The 24,814-nt window shown below is 44.0% G+C and overlaps 1 long non-coding RNA gene across 1 annotated transcript; it reads right to left on the bottom strand.

Annotated features, from left to right (window-relative positions):
* Positions 1-3,434: 3,434 nt before the first annotated feature.
* LOC125175597 (uncharacterized) lies at positions 3,435-5,081 on the bottom strand. The gene is made up of 3 exons (XR_007155891.1): positions 4,881-5,081; positions 4,383-4,618; positions 3,435-3,662 (listed from the first exon to the last, which is right to left on the bottom strand). It is a non-coding gene; the product is annotated as an uncharacterized LOC125175597 (long non-coding RNA).
* Between the last annotated feature and the right edge of the window lie 19,733 nt (positions 5,082-24,814).

Genomic DNA, 24,814 nt, shown 5'->3' with positions numbered 1-24,814 from the left:
AAAGCACCTGAGCACAATCCTCATACCAAATAGGAACTTAAAATACTATCACGTCAGAGAAGAACTTTCTGTTGTTAAACCCAAACTCCCTAACCTGAAATTCCCTTTCATTTTTTTTTTTTATGCTTTACTTACTTCTTTATTGTGAGAGAGAGAGGGGGACAGAAAAGCAGAGGCAGAAAGAGACTCCCAAGCAGACTCTGGGGCTTGAACTCATGAATCATGAAAGCATGACCTGAGCCTAAGTCAGAGACACTTATCCAACTGAGCCACCCAGGCACCCCTCTTTTTTTTTTTAAGATGATCTCAGCTACGGGGCACATTGGAATCACCCAGAGAGCTTGGTGGAAAAAAAAAAAAGTGATGTCTACTCCCATGCCAAACCAATTACATAAGAATATCTGAGGGCAGGGGGAAAGCACTGGGGGGAGGGTACCAAAACCTCTCCAGATGATGCTAATGTGTCAGGAGGGTCCACGGTCCCTGGACTCCACCATCCACACCTTGATCAAGCAGGCACATCTGACACACCTCTTGTGACAAGAAATTCCCTAACCTGGGGCACCTGGGTGGCTCAGTCAGTTGAGCAACTGACTTTAGCTCAGGGCATGATCTCATAGTTCATGAGTTCGAGCCCGGCATCAGGCTCTGTGCTGACAGCTCGGAACCTGGAGCCTGCTTCAGATTCTGTGTCTCCCTCTCTCTCTGCCCATCCCTGTCACGCGCTAGCTCTCTCTCTCTCTCTGTCTCAAAAATAAATATTTTTAAAAATTTTTTAAAGGAAATTCCCTAACCTTCCATGGAAATCCATTCCATGTTGAGACCGTTCTGATTTTTAAAGGCTTTTCCTTACCTTGAGGCTCAACCTCCCTTTCCATAACATCCACCAATTTGTCCTTGCTTGCTCTGCTCACAAGGGCCACGGAAATCTGCACAACACATATATGGAATTTGGGAAGGGTACAAACCCAGAGGAACTTCTGTGAGAGCACAACTGACAAGCCGAAGGCAAAGGTGAGGCCAAATTTCACAAAATAAAACCCAACATGTATCTGCATCCTGTCTTTTACTTAATCAAAGAAACACCTGTGAGAGGAGAAGATGGGGGAGAAAGGGTTTTAGCAGCATGACTTCCGGGATGGACGTCCAGCACAGCGATGGAGGGGTGGAGGCAGGATCTTGATATGAATCATCAGGGGGACGTGGCTGTCCACTTTGCTCATGCTGTCCCAGGCTGCGTTCATAGACGTGTGATCCCCAGAAAAAAGGGCACTCAGGAGACACACCTGCAGTAGAGCCCTATCGTGACCATCCTTCAAAATAGATGGAGGAAAACAGGAGAAAGACCCCGATGGTGATCGATTTTTAAAGGTCTTCAGTAAAGAAGTGTTGGCAGAAAAGCCACTGAAAAAGACAACATTAAAATGGCAAGAGAAGGGGCCGGGTTGCTCGGAGCATCCAACTCTTGATTTCCGCTCAGGTCAGCATCTCACAATCATGGGACCTCTACATGGGATGCTCTACAGAGCATCGGGCTCTGCATGGAGCCTGCATAAGATTCTCTGTGTCTTTCTCCCTCCCTCTGCTCCTCTCCCCTGCTCACCCATTGCTCTCTCTCTAAAATAAAAAAATAAAATAAGATAAAAAATAAGTAAATAAAATGGCAAAAGGAAACTCACATTTGAGTTTATGCTCTTTGCCAGGTGCCCTATATCCATTCCTTCCAGTAATCAAGACAGCCTCTAAGGCTACCCGATGATCTAAAGGGAAGGTGTTTCCATGATTTCAAGGAATAAAACCAGGCAGGTGAGGTAGGCTTGAAGCTTAAAGGAACAGGTATCTGCAACTCTCTTTTTTCTTTTTGAGTCTCCTTCAGAGAAGACTCAGTTCATCATGCTTCTCACTTGGTGACACTCCGTTCACTAGTCCGAAAAGCCTCCTCACCTACTTATCTAAATGAACCCTTTTTACCGTTTATTCACATGTATATGGTTTTAAATCCCACTCTCCTCTTCCGCTTCAAAGATAACCATATATATTCTTTTCTTTGCGTATGTCCTTGTAGAATTTTGCAGGTATTCTGTAAATTTTTCTTTCCTGTAATACTTTGCCATTTTCCACTAGAGTTTGTATCTTTTTCCTGTTAATTTGCAGGCATTCTCTGTGTTCTAGGTATCAATCCCTTGTGGGCATTCACCACTTTATTTCTAGTCTATTCTGATCTTTGTAATAACATTTCCCAGATGTCCTGAAAATCAACTTTTTTTGGTATGGATTTTACATCTGAAGCTTTACTTAATAAATCCTTCCCTACCTAAGGTCACAATAAATTCTACCTTTTCTTCAAACAACTGTATCATTTCAGCTCTCCTATTTAGATTTTTGATTCATCCGGAAGCTATCATTGTGTGTGGTGTGATGACAAGGTCAGTGTTCTTTTTTCCATAGAATGAGCCTCATTTTCCAGTAGCATCTATTACACAGCCCTTCCCTTCCCCCGTTGACTTAGGGTGCAACCTTCATATTTTATCACCTTCCAATCAGTGTATGAGTCTGTTTTAAGCTGTTCCTCCTATCGCATTGGTTGGTCTGTCCTTGTACCAGTACCACACTGGCTTAATTACTATGGCTCTGGAGTCTGTCTTAATATCTGCCCAGGGAATGGTGCCCCACTTACTCTTCCCTGTCAAGATTGGCTTACTGTGAAAAACTTCTGGACATCTGCCATACAACATTGTGCACATAGTTAACAGTACTCTACACTTAAAAATTGTTATGAGGGTAGGGGTGCTCAGTCGGTTGAGTGTCCAACTTCGGCTCAGGTCATGATCTCACAGTTTGTGTGTTCGAGCCCCCTGTCGGTCTCTGTGCTGACAGCTTAGAGCCTGGAGCCTGCTTCAGATTCTGTGTCTCCCTCTCTCTCTGCTCCTCTCTCTCTCTCTCTCTCTCTCTCTCTCTCTCTCTCTCTGCCCCCCCTCTAAAAAATAAACATTAAAAATTTTTTTTTAATATTTATTTTTGAGACAGAGACAGAACCTGAACAGGGGAGAGGCAGAGAGAGAGGGAGACACAGAATCTGAAACAGGCTCCAGGCTCTGAGCTGTCCACACAGAGCCTGACGGGGGGCTCAAACTCACGAACTGTGAGATCATGACCTGAGCCGAAGTTGGACGCCTAACCGACTGAGCCACCCAGGCACCCCTAAGAAATTTTTTTTAAAGAGACTGGCTCACTATTTGTGGACTGTAATTATTCTGTATAAATTTCAGAGTAAAGCCTATCAAGTTGATCGAAAAAAAAAATCCAAATGAAATTTTTTATTGGGATTGAATTGAAATCACAGATAATATATGAAGAATCACCATGTTCATGTTTAAGTCATCTCATGAAATGTCTCTCCATTTACTCAGATCATCCTCTATGTCCTTTACTTACATTTTAAACTTGTCTCCATAGAGCGTGTGCATAATCCTGAATAAGTTAATTCCTAGATACAGTCTTTCTGGCGGGAATCCCTCTCCATGGACTGATAGAGAAATGATATCTGGACAGCAGTTCACTCTTATCGGTGGAGAATATGTTCCAAGACTCCCAGTAGATGCCAGCAACCGCAGACAGTACTGAATCCTATATGGGCTACGTTTTTTCCTCTATATACACACCTATGATAAAGTTTAATTTATAGATTAGGCACAGTCAGAGATTAACAACATCTAATAAAATAGAACAATTATAACAACATACTGCAATAAAATTTATGTGGATGTGGTCTCTCCCTCTCAAAATATTTTATTGTACTATACTCAGCCTTCTTCTCCGGACCACGTGAGATGATACCATGCGTGTGCAGTAAAATGAATCGAGGTGAATGACACAGGCTTTGTGATGTAGCATTCAGCTACGTATACTGCTGTCAGAAGAAGGACCATCTTCTTCCGGACTTTGTTGACCGAGAGTGACTGAAACCGCAGAAAGTAAAACCGCGGATAAGGGGAGACAGCTATGTAATAGAGAAGCCTCTCACATTCATACCCTGTGCTATCCAGCAACAGCAGGTGTATGCAAAGCAGCAAACCCAGCTGCCATTGGCTCCTGTGGTCAGGACCCTACACGTCCTTGATCTGTTTCCATCTGCTTCAAGCCCCAGGTGTGTGAAAGCCAGCACAGATTTAGCGCTGGTTGTATAACCTCTGCACCACAGACCCGAAGTCTCTGTTTTTTTCCCAGCTGGTTGCTGTTCACTTCCCGGGTTAGCGACTCACCCAGACAGATCATGTTCTCTGGTTAGTCCCCAGAGAAGTAGATTTCAGCTCAGTCCCAGGAAGGACTTTCTGTCCCAGCTGTCCTAGGAGAGAGTGGCTAACAGGTAGTTACAACCTCACCTAGTGAAGAGGGCATTCACTCAGCCTGGTCAGAGAGGTGATGGTGCAATAATCTGGAAACTGTGGTCTCTGTGGTCCCTCCCACTTCTGATATTTCGTGGTTCCCAGGCTTCAGGTACCTCTTCTCATGGCCCAGCTTCACCTTCAGAGGACCACTCCCCTTGTTCATCAGTGGTCCCCGCTTACCCCTCTAGGTCTCCAATCCAGAGCATACAGAGCTCTAGTCTTCTGGAGAGCTAGAGGGAGAGAAGGGACAATGGAAGGATCTGGCAGCCTTGTGGCACATCTTTGGGCACAGTGGGCATCACCCATGCTCCAAGAGTTCAGCTGGTACTAAGGAAACCCCACCTCCCTGCAGAGGGGTGCACTACCCCCACACACAGTGTGAATCTTGTTCATTACTCTAGATCCATAAAATGAGCTGGGCAGTTTTTACTCTCTGGAACATCTAGGAGGAGTTAGAAATGAACTGTTTCTTGGAAGTTTGGTAGAACTTACCTGTAAAACAACTTGAGCCTGGGGTCCCAGGGAGGGGAAGCCTCCTGAAATATTTGTTTAATATTGATGGTTCTGTTCAAGTGTTCTATATTTGCACTAGTTCTGCCATTTTATGTTTTTCAAGGAACATATCCATTTCATCTGTTTTAAGTTCCCTTGCCTATAGGAGAGAAAATCCCATAATTGGATAAGTAGAGTGCAAACAAACAAAAGAAATCCATTGTGTAAGCGCAGAGCTGTTGAATTGCAAGGTGAACCAGATGTTGGGGGCAAGCCTGCACAACCAGGGGCTAAGAGGGGCAACGTCACAAAGTTCACACTTACCCGGCTCGCTGCAATGTGATGCCATCTAGTGGTAATTGTCTGCTCTGGCTTAAATACACAGCAGAATACTTCTGGGACCCAAGGCTGGCCAAAACTTTCAGGTCACTGCCAGCAATTCCAGAAATGTCTCTGGTTGCCCAATGCTGCAGATTTGGGCTAAAGAGATCCCTGCTCCCTTTCAGGCCTCTTCAGTAGTTGCCTGCATCTGCCCTACCTCAGTCTCACTCCCACACAACGGCCCCAGAAAAGATCAAACTTGAGCCCACAGCCATTTGAGAACAAGGGCAGGATACATCACCAAGCTCAGTGTATCAAGTTCATGTTACTGGGAGATATTAAGGTAATCTTTTATGTGTGTGTGTGTGTGTGTGTGTGTGTGTGTGTGTTTCTCCCTCTCTGTCTGCCCCTCCCCTCGCTTGCACGCTGTGTCTCTCAAAAATAAATAAAACATTAAAAAAACTTTTTTAAACATAATGGTGTTCTTACCTTACTGTAAATTATAAAGACTTTGGCCTGCTATAGGAAGAGGTGCTCTTGCCTAATTTAATAACTACATATAGACGTATATCTCCAGCTTTCCTGGATCAGCTTATGTCCTATGAGGTAAAAAACCAGCTTTAAGTTAAAAGCTAGCCTGTTTCCCTGTTTTCTGATTGCATTTCTGATTACGGTTTATTGCTTATCATTTATCTCCCATAGGTGTTACTGAATGGAGTTTTACCCTGAAGCTTCATTTGTTAAAAAGAACACTATTAACATAAAAGAACTCTCACTAGAACTCCAAGGAAGATGTATTACTCCAGTTTTTTCTAGTAGCAGCCAGCACATATTTTATTCAAAGATTTAATAGACTATTGTTTACAAAAATGACGCATGGAAATCTAAGTCACAATTTATTTCTGAAAGATATAATGGGAAGGATCAGTCATAGAGGAGACACATGAGGAGTTGAGAAACTCTTTTGTTAGTCGGTGTCTGATATTATATCCAGCCTTCTAAAAAATAATTTCACCTTTCAGGATAGCCTGAGAGGGAAGCCAATCAGCCAGAAAGAGTTCTCTAATTTTCTTCAGCATATAATATCCATGCAAGGGAAGGGGTAATTTTAAAAGATTGAGAGCCTCATATCCCAAAGGTAAGGCATCCCCAAGGTGATATTTTTAGTTTTATAGATGGTTTCTCCATTATGCATATAAGGGTTCTCATCTTTCAGAAAGCCTTGAGTTTGGCTTGAGGTATAGTTTGTTTTTAATTTTGGATCATTTCATGTTGGTGTAAGTCTGTGGTCCAAAAGCTTCCTCGCCCTTCATACTAAGGCGACTGATTCTTCCGCAAGCTATTTCACTGAAGAGAACACTATTACACCTATGTCTACCCAGTGGCCACCTAATCCATTCTGGTTACATTTATAAAGGAGAATAGTCATAAAATTCCATATCCCAACTAGAATTCCTTGCATTACCTAATGAATTCATCTCAATCTGAAGGACTACACAAATATAATGATTTGCAAGACAGGTTTCACATTCCATTTTCATACAATTTGATTCTCACCTCGGACCCATTACAACCGATCCCAGGCTACATGGGCAAAACTCCCATGATGCTTATAGTCTCCTGATGTTGCCTCTGAGCCGCCATAGAGTTAAAAATGTAATTTCTGCAAACGAAAATTGCCTTTCCTGAAATTCAACAGTTTCATGGTAACTATCCATCCATATTTAATTTTTATGCACTATCATTTGGATACATTTTCATTTAATATCATCACATAAGTTCCCCCTGGGGCCCAGTGATGTTCATGTTGTCAACTTAATCACCATGAGTCAGGTGTGTATCTTGGTGTTTCCCAGAATTGCCCTTTTTCCTTTGCCTTATGAAGTCAGTACTGCCCTTCTTAGGCTCAGGAGTATTTTATACTAAAAGAGGCGAGATACCTTCCAGAGCTTTAGAAAAAAAAAAACAAAAAATTGTGGTTGGCTTTGTGGTGGAATTGCACCACCCCAGCTCAACGGGCCACATACGCATTTGCTACTAAAAGAGCTTGAAGACCAGGCTCTGATCTCCACCGCCTCTCACCAAAGAGTTCTGGAAATCCCACCTTCCTGGGGCTGGAATCCACTGAAGGCATGGAGATGGGGTGGTGCTGTGACCTGATCATGCCTCAGAATCACCTGGAAACTTGTTAACACAGACTGCTGAGTCAGTAGGTCCAACCAGGCCCAAGAACTTGCGTTTCCAACAATGAACCAGATGGTAAAGACACTGCTTGTGCAATGACCATAATTTGGAAACCACTGCATAAATCCCACGACATTAACCTCTTATCTGGAAAGATACTAACTTTTCTCAATGCATACCAATTGCAAAGACTGAAAAGACTGGAAAAACAGGTAGCACCGTCAAAAACTCGTTGGCGGCCTACTTCGAGATATGGTGGATTTTGTAAACCACTTGCCAAATCTGGCAGATTTCCTGGCCTTCTAGATTCTGGACCTTCCTCCCTTACCTAGATTTCCAGAATTTTCCAGACTCTCTCTGCTTCACTATTGGACTGTTGTTACCCTTGTCTCAGTATCACGGCTTTATTACCACATATCTTCTGACTCTGATAAAGCCTGCTGAAGAAAAACTTTAGTCATATTCTGAAAGCAGATGAAAACTGCTCACCAGGTCAGGATTCCTGACTAATAGTCTCCTGACTATTTAGATTCCTCTAAAAGCACAAGCCCTTTTAAGGGTTCGACATAAACTAGCAATTCCGGAAGTCCCTGCACATTTTCAAGTGACTCCAAACTCATAGGATGGAGAAGTATCTGATATTGGCTTCCACTATTACAAACACTTTAATAGCTTGTGAACAATTCAGAAAGGCAAAACCATGCCCTCAATGAGCTCATGGCTGCAATAAAGGCTGGATGAGGCTAGAAGAGGGGGTAATGTGACTGGGATTCACATCCCCCTGATAGTCCCCTTAATTCATTCCTGTTCAGGCCCAGCCATTTACAGATGCACTCACAATATAGCTTCGGCTCACTTAGAGTCCCTGGCACAAAAGAGGTTTCACAGGGCACTGCTATTTTCATCATCGAGCAAAATTATGTGTTGATTACCTTGGGATAGTTTGGGGAGAAGTCATGGATAATCCTTATTAAAGACAAACACCTGGTGGGGCACCTGCGTGGCTCAGTAGTTAAGGGTCTGACTTAGGCTCAGGTCATTATCTCCTGGTTCTTGGGTTCAAACACCACGTCAGGCTCTGTGCAGACAGCTCAGAGCCTGGAGCCTGCTTCAGATTCTGTGTCTCCCTCTCTCTCTGTCCCTCCCCCAGTCACACTCTGTGTGTGTCTCTCTCTCAAAATAAATAAATAAATAAATAAATAAAGAAGACAAACACCAGTTGGCTCAGTCATTTAAGCAACTGACTCTTGATTTTGGCTCGGTCATGATCTTACCATTTGTGAGTTTGAGCCCTGAATCAGGCTCTGCGCTGACAGTGTGGAGCCCGCTTGGGATTCTTTCTCTCCCTCTCTCTGCCCCTTCCCTGAATGCTCACTCTCTCTCTCTCTCTATCAAAAATAATAATAATGATAATAATAATAAAAATAAAATAAACTGTGAACTCCCTAAGGGCAGGAGAAAAAAAAAAACACGAGGGGCACGGGGTGGCTCATTTGGTTAAGGGTTAAAGGTCTGACTTTGGCTCAGGTCATGATCTCAAAGTTCATGAGTTCGAGCCCCGTATCAGGCTCTGTGCTGACAGCTCGAAGCCTGGAGTCTGCTTCGGATTCTGTGTCTCATTCCCTCTCTGCCCCTCCCCCGTTGCACTCTGTCTCTTTCTCAAAAGTAAACATTAAACAAGCAAACAGACAAACACCATCACCACCCCCCCACAACAAACCCTCTGAATTATCTTCTCACAACCAACATAATGATTGAAAACAATGCCAGAACATATTAACGACTACAATTGATTTATGGCACGGAGCAAGAATTTCAAACCATAAATAAGAAGACCTTGTGTGGCCCAGTTCAGTTGTGCAGCCCCCGACTTGACATCACAGAGTCAGAGAGGAGAACCCAACTGTTCTACTATCCAAAATGAGGTGGTCACCCTGGTTCCTAAGTCCATGGAAAACACGTCAGCCATGTTGGCTGCTCTCTGGTTATGGCTGCCTGTCTTCTCTGAAGCTAAGAGGCTTCTTCCCCCTTCACATTTGGAGAAAGAAAACCTAACACTGCAGAGCAATGAAATTCATCTCCTTCAGGCAAATGTAGCAGGGAGCCTCCTGGCTTCAAAAGCAAGGGTCACCGTTCGCCTTGGGGTCTTCCTTGCCTTAGGCAGTCAAGGCCACAGAAGGAAGGAAGGAAGGCCCTTTGTTAGTCCAGGCACAGACTGGAGTGAGTCCTGAGTGGCCTCTTCTGCTTGCCAGGCACCCTCCCCACCACCTTCTTCCCTCTCATTAGAAAACCTCTCATATCACCACTTAATTTTTTTGACTGATTATACTTCAAGGTAAATGAATTCCAATGCTTCATCCCAGCCAGGTGTTCGCTTTTATGCACTTAATCACTGAGGACAGATTGTGGTACCCTCTCTCAATACTGCTGTTTCGGCCAGCAGCAAGTAGTTGGAGGGCAAATTTTCAGGGAATGGTTGAGAATTGTTTCCCGGAAATAGAAGGGATATGGTAGGTGGGAGCAAGAGCCAGAGGAAAGTGGCACCTGAGGGACTGGAGCCCTTGTTCTCCAGCACAAATATCCCAACTGCCATACAGGGTCAGCCTGAATGTCAAGAGCATGCCTTGGGGAGCCTGGGTGGTTCAGTTGGTTGAGCGTCCCACTTCGGCTCAGGTCATGATCTTGCGGGTTCATGAGTTCAAGCCCCACCTCAGGCTCGCTACTGTCACCGCGGAGCCCCCTTTCAGATCCTCTGTCGCCCTCTCTTTCTGTCCCTCCCCTACATGTGCTCTCTCTCTCTCTCAAAGTAAATAAACATGGGGGCAACTATGTGGCTTAGTCGGTTAAGTGTCCGACTTCAGCTCAAATCATCTCATGGCTCGTGAGTTCAAGCCCACTTCAGGCTCTGTGCTGACAGCTCAGAGCCTAGAGCCTGCTTCGGATTCTGTGTCTCCCTCTCTTTCTGCCCCACCCCTGTTGCACTGTGTCTCACTCTCTCAAAAGGAAATAAACATTGAAAAAAAATTTTTAATAAAAAAATAAACATAAACATAAAAAAAAAAACACAACTTGTCCTTTCCTACACACACCAGTGCCACACCAGATGCCAGGATCCTGGGCCCATTAGGACACACAGGGGTGTCTCTTGTTATCACAAAAACTCAGGAGGACCCCCAGCATTTCCCAGGACTCCTTACTCATCTTTTCAAACTGGACAGAGGGTGGTAGGTCACTGGATCAATGTCTTTCGTTGGATTACACAAATATCCAGTGATTCCCCTAAATGAGCAGCTTCTTATAAACAGAGTTGGAAAACACAGCTTAGATCTAAGGCCACAATATAGCCTTTTACCTCAACTTACTGTGTCCAAGAAGTCAGGGTAATGAGGGGCGCCTGGGTGGCTCATTTGGTTAAGCATCCAACTTTGGCTCAGGTCATGATCTCACCATTCATGAATTCAAGCCCTGAGTCAGCCTCTGTGGACAGCACAGATCCTCTGTCCCCCTCTCTGTCTGTCTCACCCCCATTCTCTCTCTCTACCTCCCTCAAAAATAAACATTAAAAAAATTTTTTTAGGGGCGCCTGGGTGGCGCAGTCGGTTAAGCATCCGACTTCAGCCAGGTCACGATCTCGCGGTCCGTGAGTTCGAGCCCCGCGTCGGGCTCTGGGCTGATGGCTCAGAGCCTGGAGCCTGTTTCCGATTCTGTGTCTCCCTCTCTCTCTGCCCCTCCCCCGTTCATGCTCTGTCTCTCTCTGTCCCAAAAATAAATAAACGTTGGGGAAAAAAAATTTTAAAAAAAATTTTTTTTAAAAAGAGGCATAATGAAAAAGGCTATAGCCTATAATTAAGGATATCAAGAACTGTGAACAGGGAAGTTTCCTAAAAAGGGGGTGTGACTGAGCCAGCATTACTGGCCACCTTTGGAAGGAGGGCTGTGACTGGAACCTGATATCTGGGAGGATGAGATGCATTGGCTTTGCACTACACTTACATATATGAGGGGACTACCTTTTTTTATGAAAATGTTCAAATGTGCACAAAAAACAGAACAGTATCATCAACTCTTATCTCTTTGACCCTACATAATTCAGTGTGTCATTTCTCTAACAGAAGGACACTTTCTTTTAAAAGTTTATTTATTGGGGCGCCTGGGTGGCGCAGTCGGTTAAGCGTCCGACTTCAGCCAGGTCACGATCTCGCGGTCCGTGAGTTCGAGCCCCGCGTCAGGCTCTGGGCTGATGGCTCAGAGCCTGGAGCCTGTTTCTGATTCTGTGTCTCCCTCTCTCTCTGCCCCTCCCCCGTTCATGCTCTGTCTCTCTCTGTCCCAAAAATAAATAAACGTTGAAAAAAAAATTAAAAAAAAAAAGTTTATTTATTTTTGAGAGAGAGTGAGCAAGTGTGAGCAGGGGACCGCGCTGTCAGCACAGAGGCTGACACGGGGCTTGAACTGACGAACCGTGAGATCATGACCTGAGCTAAAATGGAGAGCCGATCACTTAACCAACTGAGCCACCCAGACATCCCAGCACATTTTCTTACATAAGAGAACACCACAGCTGCCCTTAAAAAAATTCCTAGATATCATCTGGCATCCAGTTTCATATTCAATCCTGAAAGAAGAGACATGTTTTTATTTTGCGTGGATAACAGGCAAACTGGTAATATTGAAAAATCGGTTATAGCATCGCTGACTGTAGATACCAAACAACTGTAAAAGAGAAACAAAACTTAGGAACATTTGGTAATTAACACTAATCACAATGATTTATTCAACTGCCTGACACTTATCCCCAGTAACCACAGATCATAATAACAATTATGCATGTCATTAAATGTTCACGGGAGTACAGCTGGAATCAAATAAAATGGACATGAATAGGGACAGCATCTGCTTGCAAATTTACAAGAAAATTGTTTCCTTCCGACAAAATCGAATCGACCTAGATCATCCGAGTTCAGACCCAAGGAAGGGTAGTTTCTATCAAGAGAACCAAAACACTTTGGACTTCATCAAACTCCTACCTTTTCTCATTATCTTTGCAATGATACATTATGCTCTCGGCTAGGTGGAGAAAAACGCTGATCCCAAATCAGCTGAATTACAGACCCAGCGCACCTGTTCTGGCATCTCTGAGAAGGAGCTCATCTCCCATGAACGTGACAGAGTGAGAAGGGCAGGTTTTGCGTACTGTTTAAGAACACTTCGTCCTCCCTACCCCTCCCTAAATGCACTTCAGTTTGCAGGACTGCACATAGGTGAGGGCGCAGAAAACTGACCTGGAGCAAATTCCTCCTGTGACTCGGTTTGTCATTTGGGGGACACTGATGGTTACATCAGAAGGCTTTCTGTCATGCTAGTGCACTACCTGTGTGACAAATTTGCGTGGTCCTTTCTAAATCCAGGTATAGGGGCACCTGGGTGGCTCAGTCGGTTAAGTGTTCAACTCTTGATTTCAGCTCAGGTCCTGATCTCAGGGTTCGTGAGTGTGAGCCCTGTGTCGGGCTCTGCGTTGACATCACAGAGCCTGCTTGGGATTTTCTCTCTCTCTCTCTCTCTCTCTCTCTCTCTCCTCTCTCTCTCTCTCTTCTCTCTCTCTCTCTCTCTCTCCTCTCTCCTCTCTCTCTCTCTCTCTCTCTGTCCCTCCCTTGCTCTCGCTGTCTATCAAAAGTAAATTTAAAAAACATGATAAATGAATCAATCCAGATATAAAAGGATACATTTAGTTCAAAGGCAAAGGGTCCAACAGAAGGTGAGGGCACTCTGTGCACCTAAGTCTCCATTCCCTAGCAGTTGGTGTTTGCCATGAAGGCAGCCCAGATCTCTGTCTCATCCTCTCCAGTGCTGGTGGCCACCTGGTTTTTTGGACACAGAATCTGGTGAACTCAAGGACCCCAACCTCCCCAGGGATCAACAGCTGGGCTTAGAGCCCTTCTGACAAAACCATCCCTGTAATGTTGACCTTGACTTTTTAGTAAGGCTGTAAGTATAACTGGGCGGGTTTTGTTAAGTTTACATTAGCCTAAGCCTTCTGCACAAGGGGAGGGAGGAAGAGAGGAAGGTGAGAAGACAGGCAGGCAGGCTGGGCTTGGAAATGGGACTCTCTGAACCTGAAACACTAGAGAGCCTGTTAAAGGCTTTGGGTCTGACAGCCCAGCTTCCCCATTCCACGGCAGCTATAAACAGAATATAATTATACTTAACAGAAGCCACCTGCGTTTTGAAGTTGCCCTAAATTTAAAGCTTCTGGGAGAGTTAATTAAATTTAATGAAAACCAAAGCCGCTAAACAAAGATGTATTGTAGCTCCCACTTAGGTATTCCTGAAGAAATTAAGTAGAAGTCATGAAGACCTACCTCACCTTTCCCATTTAAACCTCTGGATATTAACGCCCTAAGTCCATAAATAAGGTAATGCGGTCTTCTTTTCGTTAGCTAATAACACTGTCAAACTGCTCATCCGTTCCTGTAGCAAGCAAGTAAAACAAAATTAGAAGGGAAAAGAGGAGGAGAAAAGAAGGAAAGCTATCCTGAACATGACACGGGGTAATATCCTAACTGACTTCCCATCCCTAAAGCCCCTCCACCCTCTCCACCCCACACCCAAGTGGCATCTCTTTAGTTTGTGAGAAAACTGTATGTTATTTGCCATTGCAGAGCAATGCAGATCAGAATGGATACCTGTAAATCACAGCACCGGAACATGTGGCTTGCTATGCTCTTGTGGTCATCTTATTTAACCCAGACTATTTCTATGTAGACGCCATGGTGATCCTTTGGGTGGAGTTTAGCAGTAGGCTGGTAGACGGTAAAAGGTGACACCAGGCAGAAACTTTTTTTTAAGTTAATTTGCTTATTTTTGAGAGAGGCAGAGATGGCATGAGTTGGGGAGGGGCAGAGAGCGAGGGAGAGAGAGAATCCCAAGCAGGCTCCACGCTGCCAGCGCAGATCCCCACGAAACCACAAGATCACGACCTGAGCTGAAACCAAGAGAAGGACGCTTAGCCAACGGAGCCACCAGGTGTCCCAGCAGAAAACTTTTGTCTAGAAGAAGGACAGAAGAGGAGGAGGTGAAGTGACCTTATCTGCCTGCACAGAGGGTAACCAGACAGTCCGGGACAGGGTGCTCATCACAATCCCCTGGGGAGCTTGTTAAAACATAGATTGCTGGACCTTACTCCCAGAGTTTCTGACTCAGGGGGTTTGAAGTGGGGCTCCAGAACTTGCCTCTCGAACACATACGCAGATGCTGACTGATACTGTGGTCCACCAGACCATATTTTGAGACCCACTGATCTAACATGTAGTGTCTCCAAAGTCTAGAAAACAGGGGCATTTTTTAGGAAGTGTTTTGGTATTGGGTCAATCCAATCCAAAAGCACAACACAGTGTTGAGAAAACTGAGCCGCCAATGACAGGAAGTAGGCAGGTAATGGCTGAGTCCCAGACATCAGCCCCATCTGGCAGACCCATCAGTATCAGGTGAGCAACAAAGCCTCCCCCTTGAAAGGTGAAGAGAGATGGGTGGGGTCCTACAGCCACTATCTAGCTGCTGGAATCAGATTACAACCTCAGCCCTTAGGGGAACCAAGAATAAGCTGTGGAGGGTCCCCATGGGCTGAGGAATGAATTTGGGACAGACTGCTTCAGGCCAAGGAAGCTGGGAGCATCTCCTACCTATGAAAAAACCTGACCCTCCAGGAATATGCATTACCCTCCTGGCATCAGAACCTACCCTCTCCCCACCCATGTCCACAAATGCTCCAGCTCTTTACAATTCCTGTATAATTAAGCAAAATACCCAAATCACTAAAGTCCACACTCATCTGCCTACAATTAGAGCCCTGTACACCAGTTTAATGAATGATAAGGCAGAGAACCATAACGCAAAGTTACTAAAACACTTTCATGTTCACTGTCATGTGACTCTTCAAAGCACCCCATGAGAGGTACCAAGAGAACAGGCAAGATAAAGTAAAGGATTCTCAGGCATCACAGGACTGGCCCTCAGACCCACAACTGTGTGAAGTCGAGGCCAGCCTCCTGATTCCAAGCCTGGCCTTTTGACTGCAAGTCTAGTATTTCCCCCCCCCCCCATTAGACCACACTCCCTCCCATTTAAAAAGGATTTGAGGGGCACCTGGATGGTTCAGTCAGTAAAGCATCCGACTTCGGCTCAGCTCATGATCTCGCAGTTCATGAGTTCAAGTCCCGCATCGGGCTCTCTGCTGTCAGCACAGAACCTGCTTCAGATCATCTGTCCTCCTCTCTCTTTGCCCCTCCCCTGTTTGCTTTCTCTCTCTCTCTCCCTCAAAAATAAATAAACATTAGGGGGGAAAAAACACTTATGTAAAAATAAATAAATAAACAGAACAGAAGAAACTTCATCTCTCCTGCTTCATTAAGCAAACACCCAAATCAACAGATTATCCAACAAGCATGTTTCATCACTGCACTGAACTTTATAACACTTAGCTTAGTCCATTTCCCCACGGAAAGGGAAGTCCCTCCCCTGCCTTAGGAAAAACAGACTTCTCCATCCCTAGAGGTAACCAAGCAAAGGAACGTTGCAGAATTACTCACCAGGTACATTAAAAAGGGGATTCAAGTATTCAGTGGGATGGATATTGACAGATATGGCTATTGATTTTATTGATTATAAATTCTCTTAATTTCTTCATTAGGCTATTCATTAAAAAACACTCAAGGGGCACCTGGGTGGCTCAGTCTGACTTTGGCTCAGGTCATGGTCTCACAGTTCATGAGTTTGAGCCCCACATTGGGCTCTCTGCTGTCAGCACAGAGCCTGCTTCAGATCCTCTTGTCCCCCTCTCTCTCTGTGCCTCGCCTGCTCACATTCTCGATCTCTCTCTCTCTCTCTCTCTCAAAAATGAATAAACATTTTTTAAAAATTAAAAAAAAAGTATTTAAAAAAACACAATATCCCTATCACCCTCTCTGTCACTTTTTTTTTATTTTATTTATTTATTTTGAGAGAGAAAGAGAGACAGAGACAGAGAGACAGAGAGAGATACAGAGAAAGAGAGAGAATCCCAAGCAGGCTCTGTCCTGTCAGAGCAAAGCCCAATGCAGGGCTCCACCTCAGGAACCATGAGATCATGACCTAGACGAACGAAACCGAGTCAGATACTTAACCGATTGAGCCACCCAGGTGCCCCACTCTCTCTGTAACTTTTAGGTGCAAAAATGTTTCTGTGGGCACACTAATTTCAAAGGACCATGAAAGCCTGGTATTTTTGTCGCAACAGTGAACATAAATGACAACGTATTGTTTCATACTTGCCAGCTAGTTCATTTTTGTCAAGTGGAAGAACACAGTAAGATATTTCTTACTGGAATCCATGGGTTTGGAATTCCAAAATTAGAACAATCCTAATACCTCACAACCCCAAGTCTGTGTATTTCTTTTCCAATGGTATCTTTGCTATTTGAAAGTGTTATCTTTAATCTTCTTTAATGTATTCTTCCTCCTTTTCTATTGTTCTCACTGTCAAGTTTTCAAATAAATGTCCATATGCATCAACTCTGTGATGTTCATTATAAAGTCTACAAATTTTTAGTACAATCATTATAAAAAATTCTGCCTGTTAAACCCGAGTACGAGTATGGATACATGAATATTTTTTTAATATGAAATTTATTGTCAAATTGGTTTCCATACAAAACCCAGTGCTCATCCCAACAGGTGCCCTCCTCAATATCCATCACCCACCCTCCCCTCCCAACCCCCATCTACCCTCAGTTTTTTCTCAGTTTTTAAGAGTCTCTTATGTTTTGACTCCCTCCCTCTCTAACCTTTTTTTTTTCCTTCCCCTCACCCATGATCTTCTGCTAAGTTTCTCAGGATCCACATAAGAGTGAAAACATATGGCATCTGTCTTTCTCTGCCTGACTTATTTCACTTACCATAACACTCTCCAGTTCCATCCATGTTGCTACGAAAGGCCATATGTCATTCTTTCTCTTTGCCAAGTAGTATTCCATTATGTATATAAACCACAATTTCTTTATCCATTCATCAGTTGATGGACATTTAGGTTCTTTCCATAATTCGGCTGTTGTTGAAAGTGCTGCTATAAACATTGGGGTACAAGGGCCCCTATGCATCAACACTCCTGTATCCCTTGGGTAAATACCTAGCAGTGCTATTGCGATACATGAATATTTTAAATGGAAAGCCCATCAAGGCAGTGTGCCACGTGGAATTAGGAGACAAGTGATCTAAGTTTGACTCCCGGCACCACTACATCCTAAGTCTGTGACTTTGGCAAAGTTTCCTCTCTGGGAAAAAAAAAAAATGAAGAAAACTGCACATAAATCACAGGAATAAAATGCAATAATGTCGGGGGTGGGGGGCGCCAGCATAATGGATAAGGCAGCATTTTACCATGATGAAAAATGAAAACTATGTGTCTCCAAATCCCAGATCTGCCACTTGACAGTGATATGATGGTGAGCAAGTGATTTAACCTCCCCAAACCTATTTCCTCATCTTTGTAATGAGGGTCATCATATCATCTACCTCACAGGTTTGTTGTGACGACTGGCTGGGATGGTGCTTGTAAAACTCTTGGCACAGACTGCTCCCTTTCCCAGCATCCTTTTCCCCAGGGTCCTCAGGTCTTCCTATGCACCTCTCTCCCTATCTTGCCATCTTACGTGGCCCAGAAGGAGATAATACATGTAAGCTAGATGCTGAAGCCTCTCAGGGAAAGAAATGTATCTGTTGAGGTATGTACAATGGAATCCTTGTTATTGAAGAGAAACTCCCAAATGGCCTGGTTGAGAAATGAGCCAAACCACTGGATATGATAAAGGGGGAGAGCATGGAGCTTCCAGGGGCATGAGAGGTGAGCAGAGATGTGAGAGGAGCCATCCCATTGGGGAATGGCCAAGGCACTTGGACAGTGGGAATGGCCAAGGCATTTTTAAGAGCCAGAAGGTCTAGTATATGCCATGAGTAGCCAGTTGGGCTAAGCTGTAAGGTAAGGTTCATCCAAGTGTTTCGGTATCTGCCCAGTACACATAATTACCTTGAGTGTGTGTGGAGAAAATGTCAACAAAAGTGAATGCTGCTCCAAATTTAGTTTCAGGGTAGAAAGGAATGGCTGAGCCCGGTGAAATGAGAGATTATGATCCAATGGAATCAGGAAATCATATCAAAAGGTGACTGGAAAAGCCATTAAAACTCCCCAAGAATATTTGGGTGCATTGGTGGGGACACTGGATTTCTCACTGTAAGCAGGAATGAAACTCTGGATTTAATTATTAATGAGGGGTGATGGAGTGCTGGAAAACTTGGGCCTGACCCCCTTCACCTATCAAGACTGCTAACAGCTTAATTGTGCCATTTTCCCCTTTTCATCACTGGCTTTTAACTGGACATATGTATGATTCTTACTCAATGAAGTGAAATATTTGATTTCAAAGCAACGTTGGAAAGTGCATGCTCATAGGGTTCTGGAAATCTTGAAGCAAGACAACCTTCTGGCAGTGACCTAGTCCATGCTCGTAACAGCTAGGGAACCAGCCTGGGGAGTGGCATGCCCAGATCTCACAGCTCATTCCAGCAGTAAATGGACTGGAGCTCACAGCCACAGGCAGCCATTCCCCTCCTTATCGCTGGGCTGGTTTGTTTCACGTCAGAAAGGGAATAAAAATGAGCCTGAGTGTGTAAGGTGGCTCACAAAACCAGGCAGCTCTTCCTAGTTCCCTGCAGACGTTCCAGAGTAGAGACACTAGTGAATCCATTTCAGCAACAATCTGTTTCAACTACACCAATCAACTATGTCAATAGATTATTAGATCCAGTAACTCTGACGACAAATGAATGTTCTTTTGAGGATAAAATATCATGATAAGACTCATTCTTTGACATAGAAAAGTGAGATGAAGTATGAAAACAGGCCCATTGGACTATCAGAGCTTGTAAAGTTTTAGGGCACCTGAGCGGCTCAGTCGGTTAAGCAGCGGATTCTTGATTTCAGCTCAGTCACGATCTTACGGTTTGTGAGATCAAGCCCTGCATTGGGTTCCATCCTGACAGGGCGCTGAGACTGCTTCTGATTCTCTCTCTTCCCTCTTTCTGCCTCTCCCCTGCTTGTAGTTGCTCTCTCTCAAAATAAATAAATACACTTTTAAAAATATTAAAAAAAAAAAAAAAGAACTTCTCGAGTTTTCATTTGCTTTTCTGTGTCGTGAACTGATTTTCTGGTGAGTTGAAACAAAACGAACACAGGTTTAGAAAATTGAATGCCTTTACAAAGAATACAAGACTGAGCAATTTTTGTGGTTGTAGTCTAATTATCGAATATGTGCTTAAATTAAATGTCACTGAATGTATGAAATAAAAATGAACTAACCGTTTTAATTAACTTCATTTGGAGATTTTAAACCTGTGATTTTTACAGAATGGCTGAATGATAAAGGCATAACTCCCACAGTTATGATATAGGCATAACTCCCTATTACATTTATAATAGTAATAACTGCACTTTCAAGGTATACAAAGAAGTCAACGATGAGCTACTCTATAGAACTTGAAATTTGGGCAACTGGGTGGCTCAGTTGGTTGAGCATCTGACTTCGGCTGAGGTCATGATCTCACAGTCCGTGAGTTCCAGCCCAGCACCGTGCTCTGTGCTGACAGTTCAGGGCCTGGAGCCTGCTTCAGATTCTGTGTCTCCCTCTCTCTGCCCCTCCCCTGCTCATGCTCGGTCTCTCTCTCTCTGTGTCAAAAATAAATAAACATTAAAAAAATATAAAAATAAAAAAGAACTTGAAATTAACAGACCATGTCTCACGCCTCTAAGTATTTGCCTGGATAATAGAGTTATAAACCTAATTAAATTCAAGAGAAAACTTGACTGTCAACTATAAGATTTTGTCAGAAAAAGACAAAAGATATTTGCTTGGGTATTAGAGGAGGTGTGATGGTCCAGGAGAGAGGACTCCCCAAGGTATTGTAAAAAGGAAGTTAGGGGAAAGAACTTTAAAACATTGAGGAGCTAGAGGGGAATAAGCCAGGGGCATGTTTTCAACCCTGCAAGGAAAATCAGAAATAAAACATGTCCAACATAAAGGGGCTTCTCTGGTCCAAGTAATTCTACAATACCCAGCGTTCTCCTATTTCATCTTTTTTTTTCAACGTTTATTTATTTCTGGGACAGAGAGAGAGCATGAACGGGGGAGGGGCAGAGAGAGAGGGAGACACAGAATCGGAAGCAGGCTCCGAGCCATCAGCCCAGAGCCTGACGTGGGGCTCGAACTCACGGACCGCGAGATTGTGACCTGGCTGAAGTCGGATGCTTAACCGACTGCGCCACCCAGGCGCCCCTCCTATTTCATCTTTAGAGAATTTTCTATAATTCCAAAGTTAAAGAGTAAAAGTCCTGCTGGCATTATAGATCAGCACTCCTCTGAGCTCCATTTAGTTTAATTTTTTTTTAATTATTTTTAGTATTTATTTTTATTTTTGAGAGAGACAGAGTGTGAGTGGGGGGAGGGGCAGAGAGACAGGGAGACACAGAATCCGAAACAGGCTCTAGGCTCTGAGCTGTCAGCACAGAGCCCGACGTGGGGCTCAAACCCACAAACCGCAAGATCAGGACCTGAGCCGGAGTCAGACACTTAACTGACTGAGCCGTCCAGGCGCCCCACATTCAGCTTAATTAAGGGGCCTAAGTCAAATCAGATGATGTACCAAAGATAGGGATGGAGGTTTAGAGATATCACTTCGAATGCATAGTAGAATAAACACGAAGTAGGAGTGGGCGACCTTGTTTCTTGGTGTGACATTCCTGAGTCTCCCAGGGTGATCTGGCACAATTCATTATCTTCTGAGTTACATGGCCGTCTGCCAAATCAGGTTTTTTTAATTGTCAACTCTAAGGAGTTAGAGGCTAACAATTCACAGGTAGGAAAAATACATATTTCTCCTTTTTTAAGTTTATTTATTTATTTTTGAGAGAAAAAGAAAGGGGCAGAGAAAATCCCAAGCAGGTTCTACGCTGTAAGCTCGAACTCGCAAACAGTGAGTTAGTGACCTGAGCCGAAATCAAGAGTCAGACACTTGACCGACTGAGGCACCCAGGTGCCCTCATATTTCTTTTTTTAAGATTATATTATTATTTTTTAAATAATCTCTACACCCAATGTAGGACTCAAACTTACAACCCCGAGATCAAGAGTCACATGTTCCACCAACTGAGTCAGAGAGGTATCCCAAAATACATATTTCTTGAACGACTCCTAGGCAAATATATATTCTCTAATTAATTTAAAAAGTGCAACTGGGGGCACCTGGGTGGCTCAGTCGGTTAAGCATCTGATTTCAGCTCAGGTCATGATCTCACAGTTTGTAGGTTCAAGTCCCGTGTCAGGCTCTGTGCTGACAGCTCAGAGCCTGGAGCCTGCTTTAGATTCTGTGTCTCCCTCTCTCTTTGCCTCCCCCCGCTTGTGCTGTCTCTCTCTCTCTCTCTCAAAAATAAATAAACATTAAAAAAAATTTTAATGCAATTGAATTCAAACCTGAGACATCATGGAACATGTGCTAAAAATAGTAATTTCTTTAAATGATAATATCTTAAGACGTAACAATAAAATTGCATTCACTCTTCAATGGAACTAGCTCCATAACGTCAGATATTCTGTCTTCCTTGTTCACATCTGGATCTCCAATGCCCAGTACACATTAGGAGTCCAATGAATACTCCTTGACTGAGGATCCATTAATGGTCTTGAAAATTGTTCTCTGGGAAACAATTTCTGCTACTGCTTCCATATTAAGCTGAAGGGTGAAGAGTGAGGGGAAATAATTTGTTCCATCCAGTGTGTCCTTACCTCCACAGGCCAATAAAACTGAGTACTCTGAATTAGGCAGAAGAAAAAGAAGGGAGGTCTATTTTCATTGGGGGCAGTGGGCAAGAAAGTCGTGGTACCAACACCCCAATCTCTAATCTCCCAATCAGAACTCAAGGGTAAAACACACTTTCACTGTCCATGTGTCCTCCGTTGGGGCACGGGCAAACGTGAAGGCTCACATTTGGGTTGAGGCTTGGCTGTCATTGGACCCAGCTTCAGGTGATTATTCACAAAGGTCAGGACGACTGGGTGACTCAGTAGGTTAAGCGTCCAACTTTTGATTTTGGCTCAGGTCATGATCACACGATTCATGAGATTGAGCCCCACATCGGACTCTGCACTGACAGAGTAGAGCCTGCGTGGGATTCTGACTCTCTCTGCCCCTCCCCTGCTCATCCTTGCTCACTCTCTCTTAAAATAAATAAATAAACTTAAAAATATTTTTTTAAGTCAAAGATTCAACTCACTTAAACACACAACACTACGGATTTTCTTACAATACACTGGGTGAACAGGACTGTTAAGTCCTGATCACGAACCCACTTCCAATCAAAAACAGGGGCCAGCCCCCAGACACAGGGCACATACCTCTTGTCCAATTTACTGCCACAGCCACCTCATTTGAATCAGACATCTGAGTCTTAATTGCTTCAATTGCTTTTTCTTGTTCGGTGATACAAAACGTAGTAACGCTAAGCAATGAAAGCCTTGCTGCTGTCAGCAGGGAATGACTTTGCTTAAGGCCATTGCTTTTGTTTTTTTTTATGACAAAACTCACCGTTATGGACACGCTGACACCTGCCTTCCTCGCCTCACCTCCCCAAGTGAGACAAGCTTAAAGGGAACCTGCCAGCTGTAAAGCCGCTCTTACCATCTGACCCAGTAAGTAATTCCACTCCTGAAAGTTTTAGTCTAAGAAAACAACTCCGAGGAAGGGCAATGTTTACAACAGCACTGTGTAAACGAGGCTCATGAATGTTGACAGGGATGAAAAGCGAAGATGGAGGTGATACCTGAGTTGCTGGGTTGGAAAACTTGAGTAGGTGCCGGTGCCTCTCAGTGATACGGGGAATGCGCAGCTCAGGCTGGTACGAGCTGGTAACTGTGTGTGCCCGGCAGTTTTATTTATTTTTTATTTTTTTAATTAATTTATTTTTTTAACATTTATTTATTTTTGAGACAGAGAGAGACAGAGCATGAACGGGGGAGGGGCAGAGAGAGAGGGAGACACAGAATCGGAAGCAGGCTCCAGGCTCTGAGCCATCAGCCCAGAGCCTGACGCGGGGCTCGAACTCACAGACCGTGAGATCGTGACCTGAGCTGAAGTTGGACGCTTAACCGACTGAGCCACCCAGGCGCCCCCTGCCCGGCAGTTTTAACTGCCCTGGTGTGTGAGTGGGAGAGGGTCTTGTGTACTTCCATCATTGTTTACAGCAAGAAAGAATGACAGTCTTAAATACTGTTTTCTTTTTTGTTATTATTCATTTATTTTGAGGGAGAGGAGAGGGAGAATCCCAGCGAGGAGTCCCATGCAGGGCTCAAACCCACAAACCACGAGATCGTGACCTGAGCGGAAACCAAGAATCGGAGGCTTAACCGACTGAGCCACCCAGGCGCCCCTTAAGTACTGTTTTCTTAACTGGCACTCAATATCTACCCCAGGCCCATGCTATAGGCCAAATCCAACCCCCGACCTGTTTTTGTACAAGTTTGTACCTTTTTTAACAAAGGTGTTTAAAAAAAAAAGTTGTAACATCAAAAGATATTATAGAATACAAAGCTGAGCTGTTCAATATCCCTTCAAAGGACTCTTCCTCGATGTGATACTTTTTAGTCTGTTTTTCTGGTTCAATTTTACATCTTCTTCCATTATACCTCCAGAAACTTCCCCCAGTCAATGCTGCCCCAAGCAACACACAGCTCTTTCTGCTTGTGTATTTTGTTATTCTCGTCAGCTGTGGACAATTTATGTAGCCAAGCTTCTTAAAACAGAGGTTCAGGGGGTGCTTCGGTAGCTCAGTTGGTTGAGTGTCTGACTTCGGCTCAGGGCATGATCTCTTGGTTGGTGGGTTTGAGCCCCGTGTCACGCTCTGTGCTGACAGCTCAGAGCCTGGAGCCTGCTTCAAATTCTGTGTCTCCCTCTCTCTCTGCTCCTCCCCTGCTTGTGCTCTCTCTCACAAAAATAAACATTTTAAAAAATTAAAAAATAAAATAGATACACCGACTTCTGTGAGAAGTCAACAGTATTACTAAGAACAGTTTCACACAGGTGCACACTTGAAAAGTTTAAGGATATAGAGGAGTTTACCAGGTGATGAAGTTAAAAAAAAAAAAAAAAGAGCTAAGGAGTCTTTGCAGAGGCACCACTGTGATTTGGTTTCCCAGTATTCTCGATTTCCTCAGACATCACACCTGATGAGCTCTTGGGCCATGAGGTTCGGGAGAATGATCCCATGGATGCAGAAGAGTTAACAGGGCAGCTCTGAGACAGCTATCCTTAGAAAGGTTTGCCTGCAAGGTTGGCCCTCGGCTGGCATGTGGGAACTT

The sequence above is a fragment of the Prionailurus viverrinus genome, chromosome A1, assembly GCF_022837055.1.
Source record: "Prionailurus viverrinus isolate Anna chromosome A1, UM_Priviv_1.0, whole genome shotgun sequence".
Classification (NCBI taxonomy): Eukaryota; Metazoa; Chordata; class Mammalia; order Carnivora; family Felidae; genus Prionailurus; species Prionailurus viverrinus.
Note: the sequence above shows the minus strand (reverse complement) of the source record. Positions and strands in the feature narration are given on the sequence as shown.